The following is a 21,394-nucleotide window of genomic DNA, read 5'->3' as shown; positions in this document are numbered from 1 at the left end:
TGGGTATGGGCAAAACCACTGTCGTGAAGGAGTTAACCTTGTACATTACGCTTGGCTCTGTGGCCGGAGGAACTGTTCCTGAAAATGTAGAATGTTTCACATGTGAGAGACAAAATTAAATGCAAAGTTTTGTATCACATTTGCCAAGGGCAAGACCGATCAACAACCAGCAACAACATGGGGTGAGCATCAACTTCTTCAATAAATTATTAGCCCCATGTGATTAGCATAAGTGTCAAAAAGCAATTGTCCATGTTAGTTTGCCGATCCAACCTCTTTGAAGAGGAGAAATCCATCTACCAATAGCAAATCAAACTTCAAAATAGCTTGTTCCAGAAGAAATCGTCGACCCTTGGAGCCACTGTGTGTATTATAATGGTGCAAAGGTGAATTAGTGCAAAAATTGCTAGAGGCGCTGTCATCGCATAATGATGCTTTCATTCACATTGAGAGAGAGAGAGAGAGAGAGAGAGAGAGAGAGAGAGAGAGAGAGAGAGAGAGAGAGAGAGAGAGAGAGAGAGAGCCGGAAGGATGGATGGATGGATGCGGAAAGCAGAACGTTATAAATAATAATACAAATAACTTCAAGTACAAAGTAATAATATCAATTAAATTACTTAAATTTTTATGCATCCTCCAATCTTCAGACAGAAGATTGCAGGATGCATGAAACTTAAGTAACAGATATTATTACTTTGTTCTTAATATATATATATATATATATATATATATATATATATATATATATATATATATATATATATATATATATTGTTAAGATGTATCACAAATTGACATTAATATCATTACAATTAAGTAAATGTTTGTAATGTCACGAGTTTTATAATTGTTTACAGAAAAAAATTAGCGACGTTTGCATTATCAGAGAATAGCGCGGTTTTGAACTCACTCAGTTCGTATTTTACACTTTCTGCGGGAATCACGGTTGATTTTTCTCTCTCTCTTTTCCGTGGGTATTTCTTTATAAGTTACGAAGCAACGCCAACAGGCAGGTTTCAAAAAAACCTGTATTTTTCACTAAAAATGTAATCGCGTAATCGCGTTCGCGTGTTTCACAATTCGACATGAGCTTCGTCTTCTAAAAAAAACGAATGTAGTAGAAGCTGGGTCTATTCTGTCAAAGCAAGAACTCTGACACGGAGCAGTTCACCCCTAGGGCAGCCGTACTCGAAATTTCTCAGTATCATAGTCGATATCAATCTACTGGGAACGCTCAGTAGAATTACAAAGTCACCTCTCTGACACCGTTCGCATGAAGTGGCCATTTGATAAATACAGGCATATCAATAAAAAAAGTCTTTGGCAATCTGAATTCACTTTTCATATCCACTTGGTTTTTATTTAGCTTGTACAATCAGTATTCGTCTCACGGCGGTAGTCTCGGAGAGCGACTGTATAGAATGAAATACGACGAAAATCCACCCTCTTATGAATACAGAGTGACATTTAAGGACACAACATAAACACGAACCTGTTTCTCCAGACGCTCGCACCATGACGAACGTAGCTATACACACGGAGAGGGACAGAGACACAGACAAGATTGACGAACAGACGGAAAGAGTATGATCAAGCAGAATTATTCTATTGCCGGATTATTCAAAATATAGTGTATACAAGAGGTTGTGTAGACATAGAGAGAACGTCCATGTTATCATCGACTTGAATGCCACATCAACGGAACGAGACGTTCTTGCTGAGTACGTTACGCAGGGACAGTGGAATGATAGGGAGGACACATCTATTGGCCTTCGGCAACATACACGAAAATGTTTCCACGATTCTTGAATTGCCTGCAAATACACACAAAATCATTACCGAGAATGTTGTAGGGTGGGGAGAATATATACTGTAGTACTGACATCTGGTTGCCGCTTAACATAGACGGTAGACAGGGTCCCTTTTCTACTGTGTATGCTAAGAACTACGTTTTCGGTTAACCGTTGGATGTTGATCATGGCCAATGATGTTATATCTGACTGCTTTAAGTGCGGCTTACATTGCGGGTTGTAACATCTCTTTGTGCGAGTTCATTGCAACATGTATCCTTGGGCTGTCAGGTGGTATTAACGACACCGACAACGCACAGACTTCAGATGTCAGCTGGGAGAGCAGTAAATGAATCCAAACAATACAATCGCTCGTGAGGAAAAACTACCAGGGCGAAACTTTTAAGTTGATCAGTCGAAATTTAGAACGAAACAGATTCTGTATTTTGCTGTATGTGAATCAGCGTTCGCAGTTCATTCACTTCTCCGGTCAGTTCAACCTTACCAATCAGCGTGAATGTTGGGAACTGCGCAACTCATATGCAAATGAGTTCGGCTTATTTTCGTTTCTGCCGTGTCATCATCAGAATTCTCGAAATAACTTTGAACCTTTGAATCACGTACAAATTGTATTCGTCATCGAGGTCACGCCTAATTCTGTCAGAGATTGTTTCTTTGTTAACATGTTGTTTGTTTCCAATCTATTTTTGTCTTTTTCTACAAACTATACGGTACAGTGCGTAAGGTTGTTATCTTTCTTTTTTTCTAGCTAATACCAGCGCATGTATACGTAGAATCACACATACATACATACATACATACATACATACATACATACATACATACATACATACATACATACATACATACATACATACATACATACTACCTACCTACCTACCTACCTACCTACCTACCTACCTACCTACCTACCTACCTACCTACCTACCTACCTACCTACCTACCTACATACATACATACATACATACATACATACATACATACATACATACATACATACATACATACATACATACATACATACATACATACATACATACATACATACATACATACGAAAGTAATACACGTGCGCAGAATCAACGAAACATAGTACCATCATTTCATAGGCTATATTCGTGTCCGTGTAAATTTCTTTGCATATGGTTTCGTTCCGAGCGATTACTTATGGCAGTATGTTAACGGCCTTGCTTTCAGAGATCCAAGACGCTATCGGCTCTCATTATTGGTGACGCGATCAAAGAACGACAATAAAAATCCTCTTTTGAGACTAATACGACAGTGTACATAATCTGGCAATTACTGGCCGTGCGGTGAATTCCCCAATCAGACAGATTGGCGGCAACTCACAGATTCATGTACTACAAACGCAAGGGAAATAATTATAAAAATCGTGTTTCCAATTTAATTGGGTACATCGGGGTCTTGCGAACGTCGTGATCGTCCATTTTCAAGTATTATTACTTGAACATACATACAGACTAAATCACAACAAGGACCAGTGCTCGCTAGAATACATCTCATTTTCTCGGTGTATTGCTGAAGAAAATTCCCGGATGTCTCTTCGCGTCCCATTTTAAATGCCGGCGAGAGTTGCGCTGTGGCGATAAACGTCCATCTCTGCTGCCAATGTGAGCGACCCTGACTACGGAGAAAGGTTGTTGTACAACTGGCTGTCTTTACCTCGTCGAGTTGACAAAACTAAGCAGCGTGTGACTGTCCCTGCCTTTCGAAACTATTTCTATTTTGCAGTTGAAGGGGTATACTTTCATATGACGATCCCCGTCGGCCGACCACATACTGGAGCGTTTACAACCTTGGTTTAACCATTGCGCTTGCGCAGATAAGCGATGACGAGATCTACCAGGATACGGTTAATAAAATTGCTGAAGTAATGCGTTGTCAGGCGCTTTGTCGTAAAATAGAATCATCTTTTAACGTTGTTATTTGAAACACAAAAGCAGAGCAGAGTGTTAAAAGTTAACAGACTCTTTCGAATCAAATAATTTTGAGAGTTAACGACAAAATTGAAAAATCAGACCATGTTCTTCACAAACAATGCCATTTGCGGGACAAGAAAGTCTGGTCCGACAAGATTTTTTTGCATAGTGTTTCGTCAAAGCAGCGCGGTTTTTAGGCAAAGTACAGTTTTGAAAAATTGTATCAACTACAAAATATGCAGAAAAAATACGCAAACGAGTATAGAGCAGGTAGTTTTCGGGACGAAAGCATCGCTCTACCACGGCTCTCAGTGTTATCGTAAAGCAGTAACAGATACGCGAATTAAGTCACAAATACCCTGACATTAACGCGCCCAAACCCTGGTGGAATAATTTATCGGTCTAACCCCATAAACCATTACGAAACTATCAGCCTCGTTCGGGGAGTCGGTCATGCGTGGCTGCCATGGTAACTCACACCGTAACACCTTGTAAACGTTGTGCTCTATCTGAGGACACACTGCGCAGTCTCCGAACGTTTGAAAATCCACTTAAGGGTTCACCCCCGTGCACACCCTGACACTTATCAAGAATTAATTCTGTGGAAAAGCTGTTTGTTCGCGAGACTCTAAAAACCACATTACTCAGGTTGTCCACCTTGAGCGACAATAGCGAGCCACTTTATGTATCCAAGCGATGACAGGCCGGTCGGCTACCCCTTCTGCTCTTTAATTAACAGCATCGCGCCTTAAAACGCAACCGTAGTTAGAATCCGGGAACACTCGTTCGTTGTTGTTTTTTCCTTTGCTATGATTCAGGTATTTCTGCGCACTGATACCCTGTCCGTTGTCGATATCCCATTCTTTAAAGAAAACTCTCTTGAAATAAGAACTGAAAGAAGCGGTGGTTCAGATTTTTTTTATCAACATCGCAGCCGCTTGAGGATTAACTAGATTGACATGAAGACTAAAAATCACGCAACAAAGTTGAAAGCTTTAATAACTGGCTGTCCATGCACATATTTACTTTCATGTTTTAAATAGGAGGTCAATATCCTGTATTTTTCCATAGGCCCTCGCGTAACAGAAAATAGATGTACCTTTATTATCAGCACTCAAGAAGCATGCGACGTCTAGCAGCTGTGCCTGATATTAACCCGCCTTTAATTGATGGGGACATTTCGTGCAGCGCTGAGATGGGGCAGTACTCGACAGTGCCTCTTTAAATACTCGACAGCGTCTCTTTAAAGGCCGACTCAAGTCAATAAAACTGATCTCTCAACATGAGTTACAACATCCCTAGGAGAAATTCGTAAATAATCGCCGTTAGAAACCGTCCCAGCCTGTCGCTACGAATTGGGTCGTAGTGTCCCGTGCAGTTACGTAATGAAAATACAATAGCTTGATTATTATTCATTGAGAATTCATCAGACTGGACAAATCATCATCCATGAAAGATGTCATCATTATTATCATCATCATCACCAACATCGTTGTCATCTGTTCATAGATTCTGATGAGAATTAGGGATTATTGTAAGTCGTTTAATGAGTCTTTTAATCCGTATTAAAGGAAAATGAAATATATTATGTGGGAACTTCATGAACGTTATCACTAACTACTCTGTTTCTTAAAGGGACAAAGTCGCCCATTTTTTCATGAATTTAGTTTGATACGAGATACTACTGATATTGTTCGACATGTTGAAAGATACTGAATGAATGGATGACCATGCATATATTCGATCTCGGTTTTAGACACAATATATGAAACCATCACGAAAATGAATTAATGGTCATGACCATTAATTCATTTTCGCCATGGTTTCATTTAATTTGTCTAAAATCGGGATCGAATAATATGCATGGTGATCCATTCAATCAGTATCTTTCAACATGTCAAACAATATCAGTAGTATCTCGTATCAAACAAAATTCATGAAAAATCGGCGACTTTGTCCCTTTAACTCGGAAAATGATGTCGCTGGAATTTTGCTTACGTAATGTCAGTGACCCGCACGGGTTAATGTGCCATGCCACTCGGCTGTTATAGTTCCATTACGAGGTTAAAGGCCCGGATGTTGTTCCCGCAGACACATTCGCCTGCGTCGTATGGGATAAAATTGCGATCCGCCATCACATCACTGAAATTCTCATCTCATCGAGAAATTAATAAACAGCCGTTTGCCACTTATATGATCGATCTGCTACTGTGCAAATGAGGCGGTATTATGTTTCCGACAATAGAACGGGTACTGTGAGCGAATTGTCTTTCTCCCCCGCACAGTGACTGAAATACACCGACCTGTATTGGTTCGTGATATATTTAGACACAAAATATACGTCAACGGAAAAAATATCACAGATGTATTAATTATACTGAACATCTGGGTTCAGCTGCAAGGCATTCACGTTAAGCAATTCGTACCCCTGTCCCCGCGGCCTAGTACAAAGTACAGCGCCGAAATCTGTGGACATTTCATGGATGGTTCTGTATCTGTATAGCTTCGGTCATGAGTTGTTCATTCGTTTCAAGTGACGATGCGCGTTGCCTGTTTGCCAATCTGGTATAATTTCTCGTTCGCTGCGAGCTGCGATATTATGATGCGATGAGTGCAGCTACATTGAATGAGTGGAAATATCACAAAACTCTGCTTTCAAAGCCAAACCGGCGAGAAATAATTTTCCAGGTTTGGAGAGAAATCTGAATTTTATCAGTTAATAGTCGATATTACTTAAAAATCTAAGAGCATGGGATTGGATGTGATCCTGGTATGAAAATTGTAACAATAAACATGTTAAAATTAATACTTTTGAAATGACAACACCAAAAACATCATTGATGTCCCTCGAAAATATGCTTCGTAGATACGATCGGACAGTTTGGGCCCATGTTTTCAACTACAGATTTGTCGGAAGATCGTAAACTTTTTCGATAAACGCAGTATCGTCCCAGTCTGATATGAAGTATACGAGATTGAAATTAATTAATAAGGACATTAATTTTCATCAGTAATTCGACAGCGATTGTTACTTTAATTGCACCATTTGTGAAGTATCTGCCCTGCGATGACAAATGATAATTTACGCCCAGTGGGTGGGTACAAACTAACCGGAAATGACGGCAGTAGTTGGTGTGCGTAGATCCTTGAACTTTGAACCATAAAGTAAAGTTAGCATTTCCCCGTTTTGAAGCGAGGGGATCTAATATTGCACTTGATCAGTTTGTTGTGCAATTGTTAGCTCGACTGCCCTTAGGGTGACCTCAAGATACAGGAGTTGCATTGCATTGGTTGGTATATTTCGGTAAAGATAACAGTATCCATCTAAAGTTCTCCATTTCACTTGCGACAGGTCAAGCTTCCTTGATAAAGAGCTCAATATTTTTCTAGTATAAACGTAAACAGGTTATTTGAACTTCTTAATGGTTAATACTCCTCACACTTCAACGAGCGAGTGCAAGCAAACAAAGTTAATTTTTTGCTCGACATCGAAATGTTCCGGGGCCCATGATGCATATCTAATTGAAGTCATCAATCAGAATCACCAATGAGACGCCGCCTTGCATAAAAACAACACGCAAGAACATGAAACTTTGATGCTGATTGGTTTTTAATCTTTATAGCTGACTGTGCATGCCGCGTGATGGTACGTAATTAACGATAAGTACAATGCATCATAAATTAGGAATTTCTTTCTGAATGACGCACGAGCAAAGTAAGTCGTTTGATTAAAGGTGTTTATTGAGAAATTATAAATCTAAAACCTGGCGATGGGAAAAGACTAAAACATTGTTGTCTCAGATAACCTGTTGGCTGTAACAGAAACATTAACGATAGGGAGAATAATCAAATAATTCTATCGGGAAGTGGATTTATGAAAGAAATGAGGCTTGAATGATCTTTCAAAGGCACCCTGGGGTCTGAAATGTGATGTAATGATACTATATACCATGAAATATGGAGATCAATACAATGTGACAAAGGTTAACTAAGGTAATCAAAGATACCTCGTCTCTTCATATTTACCAAAGTAGTGTAAAGTTTGAAGAAGATAGGGATCAACCATTACATATAGGGGGAGTGCTCAAATTGTGTAAAAAGGGCTTAAAAGATTGTTCAGCGTTACCTGTTCTGCATGAGAGTCGATTGAATAAAAAAGCAAGGAATTCTTGAGAAAAATATGTACACTATAAAGATCCGCAAAGACATTTCCAAACTTTAGTACGCTAAAAGGCTTTGCTGTCGGCATTCAGACACCCCTTCAAGATATAATGGTCTGTCCCAGGCCTGACAATAATTCTCTTTTATAATGAAAAATGGAAATATTAAAATACAAAGGCTAAAATATATGCATATGCATGTCGAACACAAAAGTATATTAAATAGATGTCAACCAAATTTTTATCCAGAAAATAAACCGAGCTCAAATTGGGATATATCATTTCTGAATTGAAAAAAAAAGTCGAAATTCACTGAATAGAAGGTTGCAGACAAAGAAACAAACAAGACTCTTCAGAGTAAAGGTATTCATAGCACTGAAAACATTCTCAAGGTCAAACAATGTCAATGTGAATTCACCGCATTTCCTTCCTAAAACGAAATCGAAAATTAAACCAAAGTCAACCGGATGGCGTTTCTCGGTCAAGGTTGATTTTTAATTTCGTTTGGTTCCATTTCGTCTGCAGGTCTCTGAGTGGGTCCTTGCAGACAACAACCTTGTACTTTTCCATAATACATTGTATAACTATGTGTCAGTTTGTCAGCATAGGCTGGCTATTCCCATCTATATAGTTTTTAAGACCTCGATTATAGCTCCGTCAGCTGTAACATTTGATCGTGATTTTTTTCTCAGTCTGTTTGTTCTGTATATCAGTCGTAAATTCTTTTATTACGCCCCGAAGAATGTTGAAACATCAACTGTTTAACTTGTCAAAACAACGTCTATACGTGTAAAATACACTGTTATTGTTAACATTTGAATTCCAGTCCGGACCAGAATTCGCTTGTCAACAATAACAATGCAGTTTACACATTTATAGGCAGAGTCGACACGCCGAATACTGTGTCTTTACATCCTTTGAGGAGTAGAACAAGACACGTTAGTTGCCATTAAACAGAAAAATAGCGAATAAAATCGTCGAAATTTTAACTACTGACTATTTAAAGCCTCGTCACTTGTAACTGTTGTTGTATTTTCCAGTGTGCTTGTCCTCCTTCTAAAATACAGTTTCTTGTTATACTCCCAAATCCTTTTGATATGCCAAATATTCAGCTTTGTTAGCTCAGCCTGTACACGTATGTCAGTGTATGTGCGTAATTTTCAGTGCCATTGTTGACAACCGAACTGTAGTCTGGGTAAGAAATCGTTCGTCAATAATAACATCCCATAATGTATACAATGCGTTTTGCTGTCAAGTATTTCGACATACTTTTATATGAAAGGAAGAAGTCTTAAAAGACATTTTCACAAAAAAAAACCAAATGAAAATTATATCAATATTTTTCTTCTTGAACAATTAATAACATGTGTAAAAAAGCAAAATCCAATCTTTATGATAGAAATAAATATGCATGTTTTACAGCCATTGTCGCTTTCACTTAATTGATAATTTCATGGATCGTCGTCCCATTCTATGCCACGTCACACCGAACAAGCACCGCTCTAATTCTGAAACAATAGACGCAATCAGATGGTATGATTGGTCACAGCAAGACCTTATTGGAATGAAATAATTGGAGAAGATTGAGAACTGCAAATATTTCGTTTGAATATGTTTTGGACAATATCTTTAATAGTTAAACAATGAAAGCTCCATTAGCCGTCACTTTTAATGAGTGTTTAAATAAATATCCTCTCAATATACTTCCCAAAATCATTTAAATGCCCGGTATTCAAATCATCAACATTGTCTTATACCAATCTTGCTGTTGCGTACTCAATGCTAGCACGGACCAGAGTTTATTATCAATTATACTGACAAGATTGAAAACTGAACACAAGACTTGTGTTTTTCAAGAGCGCACATTTTATCTAAGCATGCTTTCGGGAGAACAAGATGAACATCTACTTATTTTTATGATAAAAAAAAATTAAAAAATATGAAAAATCATAAATATTTTACCTTTGAAGTCTGAATTTGTACAATGTTGCTACTAAACATCGATCGTTACAGTTTTGCATCGACAGCTTACTGTCGTATGCAGATAAGAATGGACATAAAATAAAATGTCACTGACATTGTGTTCCGATGTGATCAGATTTGATAACTGTATGTTGTCACTGTGTTCAATGTGATCAGATTTGATAACTGTATGTTGTCACTGTGTTCCTATGAGGATCAGATTTGATAACTGTATGTTGTCACTGTGTTCCTATGAGGATCAGATTTGATAACTGTATGTTGTCACTGTGTTCAAATGTGATCAGTTTTGATAACTGTATGTTGTCACTGTGTTCCTATGAGGATCAGATTTGATAACTGTATGTTGTCACTGTGTTCCAATGTGATCAGATTTGATAACTGTATGTTGTCACTGTGTTCAAATGTGATCAGATTTGATAACTGTATGTTGTCACTGTGTTCAAATGTGATCAGATTTGATAACTGTATGTTGTCACTGTGTTCCTATGAGGATCAGATTTGATAACTGTATGTTGTCGCTGTGTTCCAATGTGATCAGATTTGATAACTGTATGTTGTCACTGTGTTCAATGTAATAAGTTTTGATAACTGTATGTTATCACTGTGTTCCTATGAGGATCAGATTTGATAACTGCATGTTGTCACTGTGTTCAAATGTGATCAGATTTGATAACTGTATGTTGTCACTGTGTTTCAATGTGATCAGATTTGATAACTGTATGTTGTCACTGTGTTCCAATGTGATCAGATTTGATAACTGTATGTTGTCACTGTGTTCAATGTGATCAGTTTGATAACTGTATGTTGTCACTGTGTTCCTATGAGGATCAGATTTGATAACTGTATGTTGTCGCTGTGTTCAATGTGATCAGATTTGATAACTGTATGTTGTCACTGTGTTTCAATGTGATCAGATTTGATAACTGTATGTTGTCACTGTGTTCCAATGTGATCAGATTTGATAACTGTATGTTGTCACTGTGTTCCAATGTGATCAGTTTGATAACTATATGTTGTCACTGTGTTCCTATGAGGATCAGATTTGATAACTGTATGTTGTCACTGTGTTCAAATGTGATCAGATTTGATAACTGTATGTTGTCACTGTGTTTCAATGTGATCAGATTTGATAACTGTATGTTGTCGCTGTGTTCCAATGTGATCAGATTTGATAACTGTATGTTGTCACTGTGTTCAATGTAATAAGTTTTGATAACTGTATGTTGTCACTGTGTTCCTATGAGGATCAGATTTGATAACTGTATGTTGTCACTGTGTTCCAATGTGATCAGATTTGATAACTGTATGTTGTCACTGTGTTCCAATGTGATCAGATTTGATAACTGTATGTTGTCACTGTGTTCAAATGTGATCAGATTTGATAACTGTATGTTGTCACTGTGTTCAAATGTGATCAGTTTTGATAACTGTATGTTGTCACTGTGTTCCTATGAGGATCAGATTTGATAACTGTATGTTGTCGCTGTGTTCAAATGTGATCAGATTTGATAACTGTATGTTGTCACTGTGTTCAAATGTGATCAGATTTGATAACTGTATGTTGTCACTGTGTTCAAATGTGATCAGATTTGATAACTGTATGTTGTCACTGTGTTCAAATGTGATCAGTTTTGATAACTGTATGTTGTCACTGTGTTCCTATGAGGATCAGATTTGATAACTGTATGTTGTCACTGTGTTCCAATGTGATCAGATTTGATAACTGTATGTTGTCACTGTGTTCAAATGTGATCAGTTTTGATAACTATATGTTGTCACTGTGTTCAAATGTGATAAGATTTGATAACTGCATGTTGTCACTGTGTTCCAATGAAAATAACGTAACATCAAGGATACATTATGCAAAGTTTATCATACTAAACAAAAGCTGCATGATGACATCAATACGAATAAAGAGATAAATTTTCACCAAATAGAGGACAACAATAACAAGAAATTGAATAGCCAGTGTTTCCTCAATGCACTAAATAATTGGTGTAATATATATATATATATATATATATATATATATATATATATATATATATATATATATATATGATTGCCTTTTACCAAACTAATCTCTAATTTTATCGAGAAGTGGTGACACTCTCTACCACAAACAGACATAAAGACACAGATACACACACACTATAATGATAGATAGATAGATAGATAGATAGATAGATAGATAGATAGATAGATAGATAGATAGATAGATAGATAGATAGATAGATAGATAGATAGATAGATAGATAGATAGATAGATAGATAGATATAGATAGATAGATAGATAGATAGATAGATAGATAGATAGATAGATAGATAGATAGATAGATAGATAGATAGATAGATAGATAGATAGATAGATAGATAGATAGATAGATAGATAGATAGATAGATAGATAGATAGATAGATAGATGGATGGATGGATGGATGGACGGACGGATGGATGGAATAGATAGATAGACAGATACACATTTTTTAATCTAATTTTAAAAGGGTAACAGAGTAACAGGGTATTTTAATATACAGAGTCCAGGGCTTTAGACCTAGATCGGCTAACATATATTTCAAGGAATAAATTTCAGATGGGGAGATCAAAAGGTGGATGTTGGTCGGTGTCTATGTTACGTACGCGATAACTAAACCGGCTGTCGGCTCATTTTTCTAGCAATTATTTAGTTTTAAGAGGCGGAAATATTAGTTCCATTCTGATGATCGCAAAGCATGATGCTGCCCCCGCATCAATAATTACCGAAGTCAGCGTGGCCCACTCTGGATCGGAAAATGAGACACACGCGCGCACACATAAAAACTCGTCTTCTAATTAGCGAAGTCTGCCGTTTTGTCTTGGGCAGATCACGATAAAACAGACGCTAGAAACTGTTAAATAGTGACTAAAACGCGACCAGGAAATCGTGTCATCAAAATTGTTTATTAACATCCGCGGTGACTGCAGTATTCTGACAACAGATTGCGCGGGCAGGAAAAATATGCACAATTTGGCACACTGTTTTTTTTTGAGAAATTGTCAACAAAATTAATGCAAAATTACAACAAAATTATCGAAGCAACCTTTGTTCCTCTCGAAGAGTACAGAAATATGAAATCGTATTATTAAATTTACAATATCGACGTCAACAATTTTTCAATACAAAGAATCGCGGACAAAAAATCGTCAATAAAATTTGGTATTAGTTTTAAAATCATTCAATCTCAAGCATCATTGAAACCGGGAGTCTAAATTGGCCATAATGCATTCGAATTATTAATCATACGGCACAGGGCGTGCTTCAATACATCTGCTTTTCGGGGGATCATTTTGGCGGCAAACAGAACAACAATATTGGAAACGCGACAACTGCAGTAAAAGTGTGACAATGTCACGGTAAGGTCAGTCATTATTACTTCTCACAACAGTGCGAGAGAATATGCTGACCCTGATTCCAGATTAATGTTTTCAAGTATTACCATCAATTGTAATTCGCGCAAGCTTTTAGTAAATATCATAATATTATTCTGACTGTGTGCTGTTCACGGCGAGACTAGAAGCTACGAGATCAACATCCGGTACAGTCCGCGGACCGATGTTGATTTTTATCTTCTCTTCACTTCAGCTCCACCGAATTGAGCTATTTTTGTGACTTTCAGCTCTTGCTGTTTCTAAATATAGAATTATCCTGCGGTGAAATTTTAGGCTTTGGTCACCTGCGCCGCCTGTGATACATCGCGCTATTCGCCCATGTAACTTTGGCGCAGCTCATTCATTTCGGGTGTCCACGTGATGTCGCCTCCATGGAAGTGTCATTTCCTCCATTGATGAATTTATACCCCTGTTATCCATAATTACAGGACAAACACATTGCGATTAATTATTAATCAAGTGTCCTTTTTTCCAAAATGAGTACAGCGTCCACGGATGGGTTCGTCTGGTAAAAATTCACTTAACGCAGTATTAGTCGAGTTTTCGCTCGGGGGGAAAGACGAGCATATTTTGTGTTAGGACCAATGTCGTACTGACTGCGATTTTTAAGGGCAGCCATAAAAATGGACATTATGAATAAAATTACATCGTCACAACGCGGACGGTACTTCTTTTAGTATACCGGTTGATTGTGCGAGAACGCGATCTGTGCGTATGTTTTTTGAATAAAATTCTGTCAGCGACATGTCTGTTTTGTCCACCTAACACGCTCTAGACGCGAGTGCCTGAATATTAGGCAAAAAACATAACCACGTGACATCTCGCTATTACATGTAAATTTATATAAGAAGAATAGGAAATACATCAGAATTAAATTATAAATATTTTTTCGCCATATGTTTCCGTTTCGTTTAATAATGGATGTTGTCGATAGCGACGGAAGCGAAACGTCCGCTACTGAATACAAATAACTTACATTACAACAATCGCCATCTGATGCCAGCAATTACACCCCTCCCCCTGTGACAGATAGCAAGAAATGATTGGGCGTATCAAACCATTAAATCGCAAACAATGAACGACAATAACATACGTCATCAATACGGCTCTGCGCTTTGCTGTCTGGTCTGACGGCTGCTTTGTTTCTCAGTCCCTGGAATTAGATCAAGACGAATTCTCAGTCGCAACACTTCCTGCGGCGAATTAATGGCTGCAAACGTATTTTAATCACTGCGTTTGCACAAAAGAATAATCTGGAAAAATTACGAGAGGGGGAAAGGAGTGTTTTCGGCTTCGTGAACACACCGCCGTGTCGCGTCCTTTTGTTAGCGTTCATCAGATTTGGCGACTCATCCGCTCAATATGGGGATTTCGGGGACGGGCGAGGTGCGACGCCGTCGGCAAGTCTTTATGCCCAGTACACACCCACGTGCGCTCTGCATACAGAGTGTAGATGTATTAGTAAGGGCAATGCTAATGGGGAACGTTTAAACTGTACAGCTGTTGCAATTCAAAGGTGATTTGTTAGGAAAACATATATCTACCGTTCTGTCTCACCAAAACGACTTTGTTAAACTTTTCAAATAAACAAGAATTTACATTAATGTTGCATGCATAGATAGAGACACACAGACAGAGACAGAGAGAATGCACTGTGGCATGCATTAAAATATCTATTAAATATATATATATATATATATATATATATATATATATATATATATGATGTATATATTATATGATGTGTATGAGTGTGTCTATTATGTATACGTATGCATGAATACATAAATACATACATACATACACACACACACATACATACATACATACATACATACATACATACATACATACATACATACATACATACATACATACATACATACATACATACATACATACATACATATATACATACATTTGTGTGTGTGTGTGTGTGTGTGTGTGTGTGTGTGTGTTTGCCTTATGCCAACACTAACAGAGTAACAGAGTGTAATGGTGCGGATGTAATGTGAACACACACAACTGCCTGTATTAAATAGACCTGGGAAATGTTGGTAAGCTGAAGGGAGACACAGTATAGAACACGATTTATCATTCGTCAGTTTGTCTTATAAAAGTATGAAAGAACACTTACAAATGGAATATATGACTGTATTTGCAATTATAAGTGTGTCCTCATTAACATAACTGCTGCAGACGGAAGCCGTGTACCCGCTACTTTCCTTTCAAACGAGTTGTGTATCATTCGCGGCGTGCTCATTCGACAGGCTGTCGTGGTGCTGGTTCGCCTGTGTGTCCGTCTGTGCACGGCACGGTTGTCTTGCTGGTACCGTATTTCTTCAATTCCACAAAAGCAACGTTTTACCCGTGGACTTTAACCGTTGTTTCATACAATCATGTGCCCGCCATGAACAATAAATTTTGCAAACTGCTGACGATAAAGTCTGTCCACGATGCCCTTTTGTTAGAACAATCTATTCTTTGTTAAACTTTTTTTTTTGCTTTTATTTATGGAGGTAGGAGAATCGAATAACGTCAGTCAGTTAAGATAGGACGCTTTGTCTAACCGCTGTCATGGTGACATCAGTATCTAACAGACAATTAGGTGGTATCTTGTCAACTTTCGCTGTCATTAATCTTGGCAATAAATTTGCACAATTTCACGCATCGCAGCGGTCTGCGCGAGACTGTGCTATCGAGACACTTTAGGCGCACTTGAAAGTGCCATTTCGTTTCGCGTTAATGGCGCGATAATTTAAGTAGCCAAAAGTGATCATGCGCCGATTGTCGTGTCACTAAAAAAACAGATATCAATATTGGCGCGATACACTTGAGGTAATCTTCCCGGGACAACACCGTCTCCCGATCTCTCTCGTACCGAGAAAACCCGACGAAAGCCGACGTCGATGTAATTTAGGTATGTCTCAATCGTAAAACCAAAATAAGCCTGGCGGTCTAACCTCTCTATCGGGAATACTTTTGCCGCTTCAAACTGATAAGAGGGGATATCTCGACTATGAGTGGTATTGGATTTTGTGTGATCAAGGTTACGAGCAAAATGACGCGTGTGACTCGGCAAAGTCGAAATTTTGCCAGAGAGATATCGTCTCACCTCGTTATCTACATCATTCGGCGATCGACGGTAATACTAAGCTCGTTCCATCTCGCCGTGTGTGTTTAAGCTCAACTCGATCCAGTAATTTGAACTTCACCGGAGAAATTCGGTGTTTGATATTGGACTTGTCTAAATAGGTCCTCGAGGCAAATCCGGGGAGTTCATCATATCGGATAGTTTATATTAGGACATAGATACGCGATTACGCGCTGCAGATTGGATTGTCTGTAAACAGTTCGGTGGCGTCTCACTAGACTGTGCAAATAGCCCTAACGTTTGTCAAATACACAGTCGCATACTCGACTCTCTATTCGACCAGCTAATGATGTGGGTCGCCGACTGCTCTTGTAACATCGCTCTAATACAAGGTGTTCCCTTTCGCCGAATAGCCAGGGCCCGCCTTGTTTACTCACAAAGCACTACATACCCCGCCCTCTTCGACGGTGGCTTGAGAGTCTTACAAGTATGTGACCTTGGGGAGAAACCAACAAAAAGAGCCCGTGAATATGACCTTCGCACGAGGCTCTTAATTCTGCCTATTTCTGCACTCCAGGCTACTGCCGACGAATACGTGTGATGACGTCACCTTCTCAACGCCGACTTATCCGATCGATATCGGTAGTGAAAGACAGACATCTTGTGAGAACACAAATTGAATCGGAATAAAATGGCGCAAACGTGATTGCTAGCAAATTCTTAACTTCACAGAGACTACTTTGTGTGGATAACGAAAAACTACGCAGAGATTGTGTAATTTTCGTCGGCAAAATGCGGATGCTTCATTCAAAATGGCGGGGAATCATACAACAACAGCCTATCGTGTCCATTTTGGTAATTTATATCGATCGACGGGTGTCTATGCCAATTTACATTAAATCGTGTTTACATTTACAATATTTTTGTTTCTGGTGTCATTTAACGCTAGCTGAGACGAGTGGCCACAAATGCAAAAAGGGGCAAGTATAATTAAAACGAACAATTTCTCCAATATATTTCTGCAGTATTTTCCTTTCGTTTGTGAAACGTCATGCATGTTATTCTGAGCCAGAGAATTGACGGTCGCTACCTACTCCCAATGTATGCAACCATAAAAAATAATGGTAGAACGCAATTAATTGTGGATAACGGTGAGTGGTACCTAGATAGTATTTATGTTACATGCCCAGAGGCAACGTAGGGGCTGCTTCGCCCCGACGACTGACGCGATAATCCAAGTTGTCTCGCTGGCGCGAACACTGGGAATATTCTACGAAATAAAATGTGCTCAAAAATAACGCCAGGGACGATTTAAATTATCCCAAAGGAGTTGCAGGTTGTGTAAAATGAGGTTGAAGGATGGCCAAGCTTAATGTACAGGAGCTGTCGTTTGCGTGCAAAACGCCATGTCAGAACAACGGCGTACTTCATTTTTGACGGCATCACTGAGCCTTGGTGCTTGGGCGTATCACACAACAGAACGATGTGTCTATAAAATATAGGGGAGTTTCCATTCCACGGTAGCCATGCCTTTCAAAAGGGACTGCTGGTGCCCAGCAAGCCAACACCACTGCTGCAAGGGACGTTCACGGTCCATGACATTCTGTTTTAATACACTTAAACTGTGTTCCCGCGTCCAAACAAACGCAGTGACCCGTCCCCTTCAAATCTAGAAAAAGAACGCCAAACATATGTGAGGTTCAGCTGTTATTTTCATGCACGTGGATTACTTAGGGTACAGTTAAGTGGAATTAAAATGGCGCCCGGTCGTTCTGATGAGAATATTTTTAACTAAAAGCTGTAAAAACCGATTTCACCAGGCGTCTTACGTCAGCGGCATTCGCTCACTGTAAATTGGGGATGACGTTTTTCCAAACTTTAACACGATTAGATTATTCCTGTGTTTGAAACTCATATAAAATCCGCTTTTCATGCGAATGCTAAAGCTCGAAGCCGCCTTATTTCTGTAACACGGTAATAAAAATAAAATGTCATTCCCCTCTGGACGCCACGATTTCAGTTTCCAGGGGAGTTGCGATTAATCCGACCGCCCCTTAAATTATTCTGACTCGTGCAGTATACATGAGAGCGTGCTGGTGTCCTCGGGCTTTTGATTATATAATGACAATCGTCCACAAATGGCGTCATTAAGCGACTTTCTGTTACTCGGCATTCTTGTCAACTGGGAAAAGATTGTACAATCATGGCCACCGAGGACATTTTTCACAATGTCTTCAATAAAAAAGCGCCTGATACGAAAATAATGCCGACAGTTCAACAATATCGAGCTGCGTTCTCTCAAATGAGAAAATGGTAATTTTAAACGTTGATTCGAGTTTGGTAAAACTATGGGCCTTGTATGTAGATATGCAGGATTGTTTTGTCGTCTTGCGGGATAGAGACTACCTTTATCCATTTTAAACGAGGGTATAAAATTGGTATGGTTTCAGTATGAATTCACTCGAGATGGCAAATACCAATGATGCGGACCGACGGTGAGGGCCTCTCGGATGTTTTCTATTACTGTTTTATGCGATCTGGGGTATCTGAATACACTCAGGCCATAAATAGTAGAGAGAAAAACCGATCGGTTGCAAGATAAAAAAAAAAGAGATGATTTATAGAAGTGGCGGAGTTATTGGTATTCGCGGGGACATGAATCGGGTTGGGGTCTGCACTTAATAGGCCTTGAGGTGACGTCCTGGTATTGCAAGAGCACATTGCAACTTCTGACTGGTTTTTATTAACCGACCAGACATGTTCCAGGGCTTAAATTTCAATCAACCCAAACATTCCCTGCTAATAAATTACTTCCAAATAAAAAAAGAAATCCCGCAAAGGGTAGACTTTTGTGTGTGTCGTCAGCTTTGCGTTCAAACATTTGCCGCCGATACTGGAGGTGGACGTCGGCTTGGTGGCGCGCGGGGCTACTTGGAGGTATTAAAGCTCATCCCCCCCCGGTGAAGTCTGATGAGGCTTTCGTTGCCCCTCCTCTTTCTCACTTTATGGGAATGGCAAAATTCAAATACAAGCCAGATATGCTGTCAAAACTTGGTACAGGTACAAAGGTTTCTTGCTTTGAAATTAGTGTCACCATAATCATTATTATTCGAATCTAGACGACGCGTGACAGTTAGGAGACACAGTAGCTGTGTCTAAAGATAATATTTGTTTTATCTGTTTTCAAGAAAACAAGCACACTTTCTTCTTCTACTCCCCGTAGAGCGTTGAAACTATATAAATAAAAAGTGTTAGCCTTGCAAGCACAGTGTTTGCGCATAATATGCAATTATGTTGTTGTGGATAAATGAACCCTTGGCACGTCACGGTTTTTGTGGTGGATATAGATTTTTAGGTGTCCTACCCGAACGTTTGACAGAATATTTTTTGTTTGCCAATGTGTCATTTTATGAAGCACGAAGAAACGGTAGCTAACAAAAATATATTTTAAAAGTCAGTAAAACTGACTTCTGAAATGATACCAAACTTATGTCTAAAGATAACGACCTTGCCATACTATCGCGCATAAAACATTACTGTCCCATTCCCGCGCTCCGTGTGCAGACTATCACAGTCACGACTCTTGGGATTACCATACCTATTCTCTGTCAGTTGGTCGTCGTTGGCAATCGCTTCTTCGTACACATTCACTGACAAGAATCGAGAGCTCTGCCGGACGATCAAAGGAAAGATGTGAACTGTAGCTGGAACGCAGGTTTGGTGTAATTTCCGCTGCATTGAGAGCGAGACTAAATAATTCATCAGAACGGCTGAAAGCGAAATGAAGTACCCTTACCTTTGAGGAGCTTTCAAAAGCATATACGGCTTCCGTTTTGCTTTACAAGGGAAGTTCCTCATGGAAAAAAATATGATAAAGAATTCTTTATTGTTTGCAAAGCTCGATGTGATATCAGAATTCTAAGATGTGCACTTTCTTTGATGTAAATACTTCATGAAGCAAACGTTTATTTTACATCAGTAGTTGCCGCCACTAAGACCTGCTTTCTGCAATACGGCGCACGGCTGGGAATGAATTACTGAGAATGCGCGCAGATTTATCCCATTCCTTCCACGTCACTGCCAAAGACAACGGGCACACTCTACAGCCCGGTGAACACTGACGTAAGCAGGGGTCATGGGTCACTCTGGGCCGTGCGAGAGTGCATGCCAGTCATGGTAAGTGTGAGTCTGAATAGGCGGGTATGGTGTAGAACATTCGACTGAAAAAATAACACAAATGCGTCGAATTTTCCCCATAACAGACAAAATACGTCCACGGAATCAAATAAAAGATACCGCCTGCAGGGGTGTAGTAGAGTGACCGCCATTGTTATTTTCGTCCACCGATGTGACGTCAGCACGATGCAGTTCGTTCCACAGTGCAGCCCAGCGCAAGAAGTATTTTCTGTGTCTGAGAAATTACAAAACAATAGCGGTAGATACCAGTCTATGCACAGCTAGATAGTAACGTTTATGGGTAAACCGTGTCTTGGTGTCTCTGAAGGGATAAATCCGGTGTTTTGACATTATTATGAAAGCAATTTTTGATTTGTTGAAATGTTGTCTGGCGGAGAAGTTTTTGCTGGTCGTTCCTTGATACAACAGAATTTCCGATCTGAAAACTCCGTGTGCATGAATGCCGGGTACATACCAGAAATGCATGTGCCCTACCTACCTACAGGGTGCACTGGGGGAGCTGGGCTGATATTTCAACAGCTATTTCAAGCATGGTTTACTGGACAGAACAACACGATCACCTCTTAAAGCAAGCACATGTCAGAGAAGGTAAAATAACGCCAGGAGAAAGCGCATTTCTTGCTTGAAGAAGGTCAGCGCATTCGACCTTGCTCTGAAATTCCCTTTTCGATTACGACTCGTGCGTCACAGACACCTATTGTTTACTTTCGTTCTACCGCCTTCATCCTTTTACATCAAAAAATTTATGGCGCGGACTCCTCGGTGACCGTTACTTTTTCAA

The sequence above is a fragment of the Ptychodera flava genome, chromosome 17 (assembly GCF_041260155.1).
Source record: "Ptychodera flava strain L36383 chromosome 17, AS_Pfla_20210202, whole genome shotgun sequence".
Classification (NCBI taxonomy): domain Eukaryota; kingdom Metazoa; phylum Hemichordata; class Enteropneusta; family Ptychoderidae; genus Ptychodera; species Ptychodera flava.
This window is presented reverse-complemented; position numbering follows the sequence as displayed.